General features: G+C 39.5%; 1 protein-coding gene across 1 annotated transcript in view; it reads left to right on the top strand.

Annotated features, from left to right (window-relative positions):
* The window catches only part of DHFR (dihydrofolate reductase), a 38806-nt gene that overhangs the window by 11089 nt on the left and 15302 nt on the right, over positions 1–12415 (top strand). The gene's annotated exons all lie outside the window — the stretch shown is intronic.

Here is a 12415-nt window from a genome sequence, read left to right as displayed (position 1 = left end):
AATGTAGAGGCTGCTAAATCTTGTGCTATCCTGACTGTTCCTCCACATGATTTAAATTTTCTCTTTCTTGTTGCTTTTAGTGTTTTCTTCTCAATCTGGGAGCTTAAAACTTAACTGTAACATTCTTGTGAGTTTTCTACCTTGGGATCTCTTTCAGGTGGTGATTGGTGCCTTTTTTTTTCAAGTTCTGTTTTGTCCTCTAGCTCCAAAACTTGAGGGCAGTTTTCCTTAATATTTCTTTCAGGTAGGCCAGCAATCCTCATGTTGTCTGTCTGTAATACAGATTAGTTGTTTTTTCTAGTGAGATGTTTCACATTTTCTTCCATTTTTTTAATTGTTTTATTGTTTTGATTTTGTTTTATTATTTCTTGATGTCTTATGAAGTTATTATCTTCCCCTTGCCCATTTCTAATTTTTTAAGAGTTGTTTTCTTTGGTAAGTTTTTGGGTCTCTTTTTCCAAGTGCCTGACTTTTTTTTTTTTTAATTTCTTTATTTTCTTGTATTGTTCTTTTTTGGTCAAAATTTTCCCTCAATTTCTCTTTTGAAGTTCTTTTTGAGCTCTTTTAAGAATGCTTTTTGGACTTGTGACCGTTTTAAATTTTTCTTCAAAGTAAAAGTAGATGTTTTAAATTCACTATCTTCTGAATTTAAAGCTAGATCTTCTCTATAACCCTAATAGCAATCTATGGTTGGGTTCATTCTCTTTTGTGTACGTATACATAATATAGATATTGATATGTGTGTTTTAGCTATTAATGCTGTCACCACAAACATTCTTACAACCCTTTCCCAGACTTCAAGCTTCAGCTCACCCCTCTGCCCTGGAACCAAAACCAAGGACTCTGCTCTCCAGTGAGTGCCCATAGACACAGCCTGGGATTGTGAGGGCGAGTTTGGGGCCCTTGTTTTTGCCAGGACGAGCCGTGCTCTATTCCTCTAGTCAGTCATCAGACCCCCACACTGTCTGAGGTAAAAGTTCCTGAAGCTGAGGATGCTGCCTACATGATTGCTCCCAGGGCTTGTTTGTTAATTCAGAGATATCTGGACCCCAGAGGCCGCTGTACTTGAGTCAGGCCAGACCACTATACTCCCACCATACTTGGAGGTTAGGTCTTTCCTAACTTCCGAGTTATCTTAGGCAAACAACTGCTTTACCCTGACTTTTAATTCTGCCTCTCAAAGTTCTCATTAAGGCATTATTTTAAATTGGGGTGGGGGGAGGATTTGGGAGAGCTAGGTAATTTCTTGCCCTATTCCACCATCTCCCCAGAATCCTCAATAGGCTAGTGTTTTTTTTTTTAATTAATTATTATTATCTTCTCAAAGAGCTTTATAACAAAGACTTTTTAAATTAAAAAAAGAAAAATTCAGCAAAACTGATCATTATATCAAAAAAAATCTGGCATTATTTGTAATGTTCCAACAACAATGGACCCCCTACCACCTCTTCTTTGGGGCCAGGCTTGTTCCTCATCGTTTCTCAGTATTCATCCTCAATTGTTTTGTGGTTCTTTCTATTTACATTGATGTAGTCATATACATACACACACGTGTGTGTATGCATGTACATATTGTTTTCCTAGATCTACTTACTTCACTACTCACTTCACTGGTTCATATAAGTATTTCTGTTTCTCTGTATTCATAATGTCTGCTGTTTCTTATAACATAATCATACTCCTTTAAATTCATGTACCACAATTTGTTTAGCCATTCCTTAATCAATGGCATTTATTTTCTTTCCTATTTGGGGGTACCACAAAAAGTAATGCTATAAATATCTTTATGCATATGGAGCCTTTCTAAAAAAAGAAATCTTCCTAAAAGACAATGCTATTAAAGTGCTGCACTCAGTATGCCAACAAATTTGGAAAACTTAACATTGGCGCCTGGGTTGGAAAACATCAGTTTACCGTCCCAGTCCTAAAGAAGGACAATGCCAAGGAATGTTCAAATGACTGAACAATTGCACTCGTTTTCCACTCCAGCAAGGTTATGCTTAAGATTCTACAAGCTAGATTTCAGCAATATATGATACGAGAATTACCAGAAGTCCAGGCTTGTTTTTGAAGAGGCAAAGGAACTAGAAGTCAAATTGCCAACATTCACTGGATTATGGGAAAAGCAAGAGAGTTCCCAAAAACATCTACTTCTGCTTCATTGACTACGTCAGCTTTTGACTGTGGATCACAATAAAATGTGGCAAGTCCTTAAAGAGATCATCTCACTTGTCTCCTGAGGAAGCTATCCAAGAAACAACAGTTAGAATCAAACATGAAACAACTGGTTTAAGATTGGAAAAAAGAGTATGACAGGGTTGTATATTGTCACCTAAACTTATGTGCAAAATATATCATGAGACATGCCAGACTGAATGAATCAAAAGCCAGAATTAAGGTTGCCAGAGAAATAGCAACGATCTCAATAGGCAGATAACTCCACTCTGTGGGCAGACAGTGAAGAAGAATGAAAAGGCCTCTGATGAGGGTGAAAGAAGTGTGTGAAAACTGGCTTGAAGTTTAATATTAAAAAAACCTAGGATCATGTTAACTAGAAGAAATGGAAGCAGTGTCAGATTTTATTCTTGGGCTCAAAGATCACTGCTGATGATGACTGCAGCTGTGAAATTAAAATACACTTGCTCATAAAAGGAAAGCGATGGTAAATCTGGACAGCATACTAAAAAGCAAAGCCATAACCTGCCAGCAAAGGTCCATATTGTCAAAACTATGATTTTTTCCAGTAGTGATGCATGGCTGTGAAAGTAGGACTGTGAGGAAAGCTGAGTGCTGCAGAATCAATGTGTTCAAATTGTGGTGCTAGAGAAGACTTTTAAGGGTCCCTTGGACAGCAAGGAGATCAAATCAGTCAATACTTAAGTTAATTCAGGCTCTTCACTGGAAGGTTAGATACTAAAGCTGAAGCTTAAATATTTGGGTCATATAATGAGAAGACAGAGCTCACTGGAGAAGACCCTGTTGCTGGGAAAGGTTGAAGATAAAAGGAAAAAGGCAATAGCAAAGAATAAAATGAATAGCTGATGTCATGGAAACAGCAAACATGAACTCGGACAAACTTTGAAAGATAGTGGAGGAGAGAAGGGCCTGGCATGCTGTGGTCCATGGGAGTCACAAAGAATTGGACACAACTGAATGAATGAACAACATAAATGGAGGCTTTCTTCTTCTCAGTGACTTCCATGGAGTATACCCCTAGTTGTAGAAACCCTGGGTCAATGGTTATAGACAGTTTAATCACTATTTGCCTATTTCCAAACTACTTTCCAGAATGGTTGTACTAATTCCCAGCTCTACTAAGACACTGATATGCTTGTCTTCCCAACAACCCCTTCAGCATTTACCATTCCCATCTTTTTTCACCTTTGCCAGTTTACTAAATGTGAGGTAAATCCTCAGGGCTGCTTTGATTTACATTTCTCTTATTAGTGATTTGAAACACTCTTTTCTTGGCTTAATGGTTTACAATTCTTCTTTGTAGAGCTGTTCATTCCTATCCTTGGATCACTTATCTTTTGGGGAATGACTTTTGGCACTATATTTCTGTTAATTGTCTATGTATCTTAGGTATCAAACTCTTTCTCAGACATATTTGATGAAAAAATAATTTTTTCTCCTAGTCAACCATTTCACTTTTTATCCTCATTGCATTAATTCGTTGGGGGCAAGGGAGGAGCAGCTTTTCTGTTTCATGTAATTTCATATCCTTGGCCACCAATCAACTGGGTGGACCCTTGAGCAGGAGCTGCAAAGATCAGTTGACTAGCTTTCCCCTAGATGAGAGCATGCATTTGAGAAGACTCAGGTTTGGAAGTCCCAGTCTCAAGTCCGTTGTAGAAAATTCTGTTCCACATGGGGAGAAGTGGGTCAGCAATAGCAGGCAGATGATTTGATTGTATGGCTGGATGATATGTAAGGCTGAAGCAGGCCTGGGACAGAGCACTGAGATACATATATGAATGGGTGGTGATGGAAATGAAGAAGGTGCCCTCAGATAGGAAAATGCCACCCAAAAAAAACCAAGGGAGAGAATATCTAGAAGAAATGGGCAGTTTCAGACTCACTGAGAACTTGAGAAAGATGAGGTCCAACAGAGACCATTCTGTAAAATTGTTCCATACTTTACACACTGCATTTTGTGCACTGCTTCTCACATTTCAGGGTTATCATACACATGTTGTCATTTGAACTTCATACAAGCCTATGACTGGTCAGGACAAGTAGTCTTGTTCTTTGGTGACCTTCAGAAGGGGTAGGGACTGTGTTTTATTCATTTCTCTATCATCTTCCCAGTCCCAGTCACAAGGAATGAATACTGAATGAATGTGCCCTACAAAACTAAAGGGAAAATATCTACAGCATCTTTTCTTAATTAAGCCAGCAGACAACATAAGTTTGCTAAAGCAGAGGGCAAGTTGAGGGGGTGAGGAGGGAATTACAGGGGTAGTGGGAATGGTGCCCAAGATAAAATTCCTGGCCTTCACAAATTTTGCATAAGGTTAACCGCTGAATGCAATGACCTTCATTCATTCCTTCAGCAGGGGTAGGATAGGTTGATTACTGCCAGTGACATCTTCCCCATTACCTAGCACAGTGCCCTGTACACAATGAGTGACTAATAACTGTTTATAGAATTGAAAACAAAAGTTCACAAACATCTTCAAGGTTATAAGTGTCAGGGTCAGATTGGAATACAGGTCTTCCCTCTTGATACCTTTCAGTTGAATTGAAAATTATACTGAGTGACCTACAAAATGCAGTTAACATTTATACAGCAAATTCCAGCCTTTGGTGCTTTGAGTATTTTTTTCCAATGGAAGCAAAAGATTGATTTTTCAAAAATATACACTAAATTTTCTCTTTTTTTTTTTTTCAAATTGAGTAACAGGCAGAGACAATGTGAAGAAAACCTTATTTTACTTTTTATTGTGTAGCATTGTTTAGTGAATTGAATAATAATTCAACAAATGCAATCAGTCAGCAAGCATTTATTAGGTATCTACAATATGCTGGCCACTCTGTTTAGGCGATGGTGATACAGATACAAAAAAAAGAAACAATTCATGATAGAAGTAACTAATGATCACCTTTTATTCCTTGATATTTTGTGATATTCTAACTGAAAATTTTTTAGTTTTCCTTAAATCTGCTTTATTTAAAATGAAATAGACTTGAAGGAATTTTTCAAAAAATTGAGACTGAAAGATTCTTTCTTCTTAAATGTCCAAGCAACAGCGGGGAAAGTATTTTTGTTACTCAAGACTATCTTGTTAAATGCAGCTTAACAAATGCAGGTATATCTTTGGTTTATGAAATTTTTGCTGTTCTTTTCCCCTCCATGTTGCCAGAATATTCAAACAATTTATTCTTTTGTCTTGGTAAATCCCAAATCAGTAAGCAATATTGGCTTTCCTGGAAACTCTTTAATAATACATTTTCAGATACGAGAGGTTATTTATAGTTAACAGGAACTAAAACAAACCATAAAGGTATTTTGCTGGGGAATATGCAGTTTCAGGTCAGCAGTTCTAAAGTAATGAGGACCATTTATTCTTTATGTGCCCCCAGTGGTGCAGATAATTACTTTTGGTTGCTTTTTGTTTATTTATATTTAATAGTTTTTATTTGCCTCTTTGTTAAAAATTTATAAGACATGTAGATACCATTATTTTAAAGCTTTGTTATCAAGTGTTGTAGGGAATTGGGCTGGTGCCAAAGAATTAGAATAATTATTAACTAAGAGTTATTTCATGTTGTCCCAACTGATTGCTTCCACACTCTGGAAAATAGATGAAACAAAAAAATACCCTTGAAATAGATTGGAAGGGTAGAGATTTACATGTATAAATTATTACTGTTGCTGCAGACTTCTTACTTCCTCCTACCACCCTTCCCCACTCACTAGAAAAAAAATAATAAGCCAGGCCTAAAATAAAATAATAGCATAGCTGTCCCTAACATTAAGAGACTCACATTAATCTGGGCAGCTATATTTTAGAATAATTGGAGTCATACCAAAAGCACATTTCAAAAGCTTTCTAGTTTTTTGTTATTGTTCAGTCATTTCAGTCATGTGTCCAACTCTTCATGACCCCATTTGGAATTTTCTTAGCAAAGATACTGGAGTGGTTTGCCATTTCTTTCTCCAGCTCATTTGACATATGAGGCAACTGAGGCCAACAGGGTAAAGTGACTTGTCCAGGGTCATACAGGTAGTAAATGTCTGAGGCCAGGTTTGAATTCAGTTTCTCCTGACTCTGAGCTTGGTGCTCTGTCCACTTTACTACCTAGCTACTCCCTTTCTGGTTTTATAACCTGGCAAATACAATACAAATTTGATTCTGTATCAGCCTGGTAGAATGAAAAAATAGCACTGGATTTGGTGTCAGGGGGCTTGAGTTAAAATCCAGACCTTGCCATACCACTTGTTTGTAACTTCAAACAAGACATTTAACTCCTGGTTTCAGTTTCCTCATTGAAGGGGTAAGTGAAGATGACCTCTAAGACCCTGTCTTGTTCTAAATCTATCATCTATAGTACCTTCATAAGCACTTTTCTTCAAAAGATCTTAAAAGGCTTTCAAGTTAAAAGATAAAATTGCTACCATACATGGTACTTTTATATGACATTGAAACTTTTTTAAAAAATAGTTTGTAGTATAAATAGACACAAGGAAGATTTTCTCTTTTATTCATTCTTTTCTCATTATCTCCCTAATATGGCCAACAGTTATTCCAGGCTTTGTCTTTTCTCCCTAAACCGTTAATTCTTCCCATTCCCAAGTAGATCCCACTTTATCAGATGTGCCTTTCCTTGTACCCTATGGAGAAAAGTGAGAATGCACCTCTAATCCATAGTTCAGCATATCCCCGTCCACACAATTAACATATTAGTCTTGCCTTCAGTTTCAGTGAAAGAGAATTTTCATCTCAGAAATCAACACTTCCACTTGAACTTTGGATCCCATCTCTTCCCACCTCCTCTAGAAGTTTAAGCCTGTAATTATTAATTTATTCAGTATATTTCTTGAACCCCCATTGTAAAGCATTTGGAGGCCCTTGGAGTGGTACAAAAAAGAATAAGACATGATCTCTGTCCTTAGGGAGCTATCTAATGACTGTTAGAAAATAACATCTCCTTTTAGCATCTCTTAATTATTCCCTCCCGATGGGTTCTTTCCCTTCCACCTGCAGACATGCGCAGATCTCTCTGTCATTAAAATAAGAAAGTTTTTGTTTGACCATGCCAACCTTTCTAGCTACCATCCTTCCACTACATGATCTCTCAATCCCTTCTATTTCTAAATCTGTGATCCCTCAGTTACCTGATAGTTTCACATAAGTGTTCTACCTCTGCTTATCGGCCCATTCCCTTAGCCTTCTGAACTCTTGACTTCTGCCATAAAGTGCTTCAGGGAAATTTCCTAACTCTAAACTGAATTCAGTTGTCATTTCTCAGTTCTCTTCTCATTTACTTCACTTACTTGCAGACCAACAACTCTTGAACCTGTCTGGTATCTTCCATTTCCATGAAACTACAGTTTCTTCTCATATTACTAACCATACTTTCTGACTCCTTGACTGCAACTTTCCTTCCTATGGATGCACATAGGCAGTATCCATTATCCTGGCTATGTTCTTCTCTACATATTTTTAATGAGCTCTTTAATTCCCATGGTTTTACCTGCTATCTCATTAGGGGGTGATTCCTAACTCTCTAGGCCAGACCTCTCACCTATTTAAATCTCTTATTTCTAGATATTGACAAAACATGTCTAGGGAGATGTTCCTCCATCATCTTAAACTCAGTATATACAAAACTGAACCATAACCTCTCCAATATGTCCTGCCAATAAAAGTCTTTCTTTCCTAACTATCATGTCCCTTATGAGTACCATCATTCTTCCAGCTTCATGGACTAAAAAAACATTGCAAAGTTCTGACTTCTTATTCACTGCATTCATCCAGTCTGTTACCAAGTCTGTTTTTTCTATGAAATGCTCCTCAGCCAGTGTGATGGGAAACACCGTTAGTCCCTGTTAGTAGAGCGACTGAGCTTGGTGGATCATTTGTACTTGGGAGTTCTGAGCTGTGGTGTGCTGGGCCAACTGACTGACCACACTAAGCCCAGCACCAGTTTGGTGAGCCTGGCAAGGAAGATGGGGACGTAGCAGGTTGCCTAAGAAAGGGTAAATCAGCCCAGGCTCCAGGTCAGAGTTCCCATGAGTAGCAGCAAGCACCCCAGTGTCCCCAAGGTGCCTGCTCACACAGGTTCTTGGATCTGCTTTGATAAAGGAAAGCAACTCAGAATGGGTTAACAAGCTTACTTTAATCAGTCAGACATATATTGTTTACCTTGTTCAGGGGAAAAGTCGGCACCCCGAACTTCAAAGTATACAGGCAGAATTATCAAGACATTAACAGATCAAGTAGACAGATTTCCAAACTGTCCAACCATTACATCCATACCAAATCAGCATCTGGGTTTTTCAAAGCCGGGGGACTCTCAACAACTGCTTCCCAGAATTCAGATCAAATCACAGAACACTTCTCAAAGTGAGTCCCAAAACAAAGCTACACATCAGGGCTTATATAGCCTTCTCCTGGCTCAGAAAATGTAAAAACCTTATTGACTCACTGGCCAATCAAGAAGTATCAACTGAAAAACAAGCCTCCCCCACCCCAGGCTTCAGGTGCACATTAGCCTAGGGGCAGGGAAGATCTTCAAAATTTACATTCTTATTACATTCGGCCCCAAGATCTTTCATGCCCATAGCATAGACAATTTACTTTTGAATTAGCTCTGAACATTTCTTAGGTCACATTTTCAAAGTACTGAACTAAAGTTAGCAAAGTGGCCACTGGGCCTTAAACAAATACAAAGTACATATTCAGTTCAAAACAAGAGTTCAAATAAAGTTGGGGGGGGGGGCGGTGTCCTTCCCCTCACACAGCTCCAGCCCCTGCTTCCAAGTACAGAGAGGGGGCTGGGCAACAAAACCAACAAGGTGGGGTCCTTGGGGGTCCAAGGCACTTCAGCCCACCCACCATAGTTACAAGTCCATCCTCCCCCTGGGTCCCAAACTGTGGGATGCAGCCAGGAAACACATTCAGTGCCCCTGCTTTGCTGCTCAGTTCTTATCTTTTCCTGTGGCTGAATTCCGAACTCCTGGGCTCCTTCTCCTCCCGCAGGCAGCAGCCGCTCCTGGCTTCTGCCCAGGTGCCAATGCAGGCAGCTCACCATTCCTGCTCTCAGCTCAGCGAAGTTCGCATGTAGGCAATTCTCTCCTGGTCCATGGCTCCACAGAGTCACAGCTACCACAACTGGGAAACAAACAATTATCCCAGTCCCCATACTTTCCTTTTACTCGGCAGATCCTGTTCGTGACGCCATTTTGTAGCAGCAAGCACCCCAAGCGTCCTCAGGGTTTGCCGCCACCACAGGTTCTTGGATCTGCTTTGTTAAAGGAAAGCAACTCAAAATGGGTTAACAAGCTTACTTTAATCAGTCAGACATATATCGTTTACCTTGTTCAGGAGAAAAAGGTCAGCACCCCAAACTTTAAAATATACAGACAGAATTATCAAGACATTAACAGATCAAGAAGACAGCTTTCCAAACTGTCCAACCATTACATCCATACCCAGTCAACATCTGGGTTTCCACATCTGGGTTTTTCAAAGCCGGGGGACTCTCAACAACGGCTTCCCAGAATTCAGATCAAATCACAGAACATTTCTCAAAGTGAGTCCCAAAACAAAGCTACACATCAGGGCTTATATAGCCTTCTCCTGGCTCAGAGAATGTAACAACCTTATTGACTCACTGGCCAATCAAGAAGTATCTGCTGAAAAACAAGCCTCCCCCACCCCAGGCTTCTGGTGCACGTTAGCCTAGGGGCAGGGAAGATCTTCCAAATTTACATTCCCATTACACCATGGCTTTGTGCAAGATAGGGAGCCCGGGAAGGAAGGAAGAAAAGAAATATCCCTCAGATTCTGCTTTTCATTTCTGTCCCTACTTCAACCATTAGGACTAGGGTCCAGACCCCTTTTCACCTCATGCCTTAATTTAACTGAACAACCTCTTAGCTGGTCTCTGCTTTCAATCTCTTCCCTTTATACACCCCAGATCTTACTCTTGTAACTGTCCATTCCTCGCTTCTTGTTTCCCTAATCCCTATTTATCTGTTTTCTTGGGCTTTCTCACTCTCGCCTTTGCCCATGCCGTTCATTGTCCACCTGGTAGGCTCTTCTCCCACTGAAGTCTGTGCTGTTCTTTAAAGCTCATTTAATTGCCACCTTCATAGTATTAGAAGATTTTTTGAGTTGGAAGAAACTTTATTCTTGTCACTTTATTTTACATGTGAGAAAAAGGCTTACAGATTCGTGTGATTTTCCCAAGGGCACACATCTTATAAGTAACAGAGCTGGAGATTCACGTTCTGGTCCTTTGACTCCCAGATCCAATTATTCCCATCATACCATATATAAAACTTGTGGGCAAAGACCTTACAATATCCAGTGAGTATATATCATAGACATTCAATACACAGGATCATAGATTTAGACCTAGAAAGGTCTTTAGAAACCATTGAGAACCAACCCCTTCATTATACAGATGAGGAAACTGAGGCATGGACAGGTTAAGTGATTTGCATAGGGTCACATGAGTGGTTGGGTAGGATTCAAATGCTGGTCTTCCTGTCTCTCAGGCCAGCGCCCTAGACACTACACCAGAGGTTCTTAACCTTTTTTGGGTCATAGACCCTTTAAATGCATAAAATTAAATACATAGGGTTACAAAAGAAACCAATTATTTTGAAATAATGTTATCAAAATTTTTCCTAGGGAAAAAAAAACAAACCAAATTCACAGACTCCACATTAAGAGCCTCTGTACTCTATCACTAGGCCAAGCTGCCTCTTAAAAATTTGTTTCTTGCCTCTCTTGTCTTTCCATAGATCTTCTTTATCTAAAACCCTTACCTGTATATAAAGATTTTTATCAACATGTTTGTTGAAAGAATGACTTTACCTGAGCACATGCAGTAACAGTGTTAGAATTGGAGCCTAGATCTGATTCTTAGACATGTCTTTAGCATAGAAAGAAATTACGGACACTTTATTTGCAGATGTCACACACTTTTGGATACCGGGCTATATTGTTTTCCCCTCCAAACAGAGCCACTCTCTTCCCATTCAGCCCCCAAAACTCATTCAGTGCATCAATCCTTGATCTGAGTAGGCATTTGAGAATTTTTAAATGAATCCTTTAATCTTATGAATAATGAGACAGACAGGAAACATGCTTGCTTGGTATTCTCTTGATGTCAAGAGAAGACAAAGAGAGGAAGTGGAGTGGACCCCCTGGGGTGAGCTTGTACATAGAACGCTAGTCCTGGACTCAGGAATTTGGCCTCAGATACTTACTAGCTGTGTGATCCCGGACAAGGTGCTTAACCTCTGCCTCCCTCAGTTTACTCGACTGCAAAATGGGGATAATAGTATCACCTATCTCCCAGGGTTATGTGAGGATCAAATGAAATAATATATGTAAAGTGTTTGGGATAGTGCCTGGCACATAGCAGGCATTTATCAAATACTTGCTCCCTTTTTCCTTCCTTTATGGGAAGTCATGGACAAGGGTTAGCCAGCATGGGTAGGCATGGATGGCTTGGGATCTACATCATTGGAGGGAAACTGATGAGATTATAGATCAACTGAAATATTGAAGAGATGATTAGAAAACCATAGCTACTTCTGTCAGCCTTTTATCATCAAATTTTGCTGTTAGCAAGTAGCAATAATTAATTTGAGTTTCTCCTCTTATACTCTACCCTAATTGCACCAGAGCAACCAACAACCAAATTATCTGAGGCCAAATTTGAACCCAGGTCCTCTGGACTCTAGGGCTGGTGCTCTATCCACTGTGCCACCTAGCTGGAGATCAGTTTTAAAGATCATTTGGTTATTCACTTGTTAAATTTAATTGGATCCTTTAGCTAAGGGGAGGGGGGGAGAGGTTGCTATTTAGGGAATTTATGCTTTTAAATTGTCATCTATCTTTCTTACTAAAGACCATGTTGACATTAATTTGTTTTAATATGATTTAGGTTTACAAAAGTGAAGGGTTGACTATGTTGCCCTCTGTTCAATAAACTCCTGTGGCTCTCTGTTACCTCCAGGATCAAATATAAAATCTCTTTTTTATTTTTAAAACCCGTCATAACCTGGCCCTTCTGACCTTTCCAGTCTTCTTATACCTTCCCTCCACATAATCTAAAATCCGGTACCACCGGGCTCCTTGCTTTTCCTCTTACCCAAGCCTCCATTTCTGAGCTCTGAGTGGTTCCCATGCCTGGCACTCTTCCTTCCTCATCTCCATCTCCTGGCTTC

This window comes from Petaurus breviceps, unplaced genomic scaffold (genome assembly GCF_028583685.1).
Source record: "Petaurus breviceps papuanus isolate PSGF00001 unplaced genomic scaffold, PetGlider_PUasm1.0 175, whole genome shotgun sequence".
Taxonomy (NCBI): Eukaryota; Metazoa; Chordata; class Mammalia; order Diprotodontia; family Petauridae; genus Petaurus; species Petaurus breviceps.
This window is presented reverse-complemented; position numbering and strand designations above follow the sequence as displayed.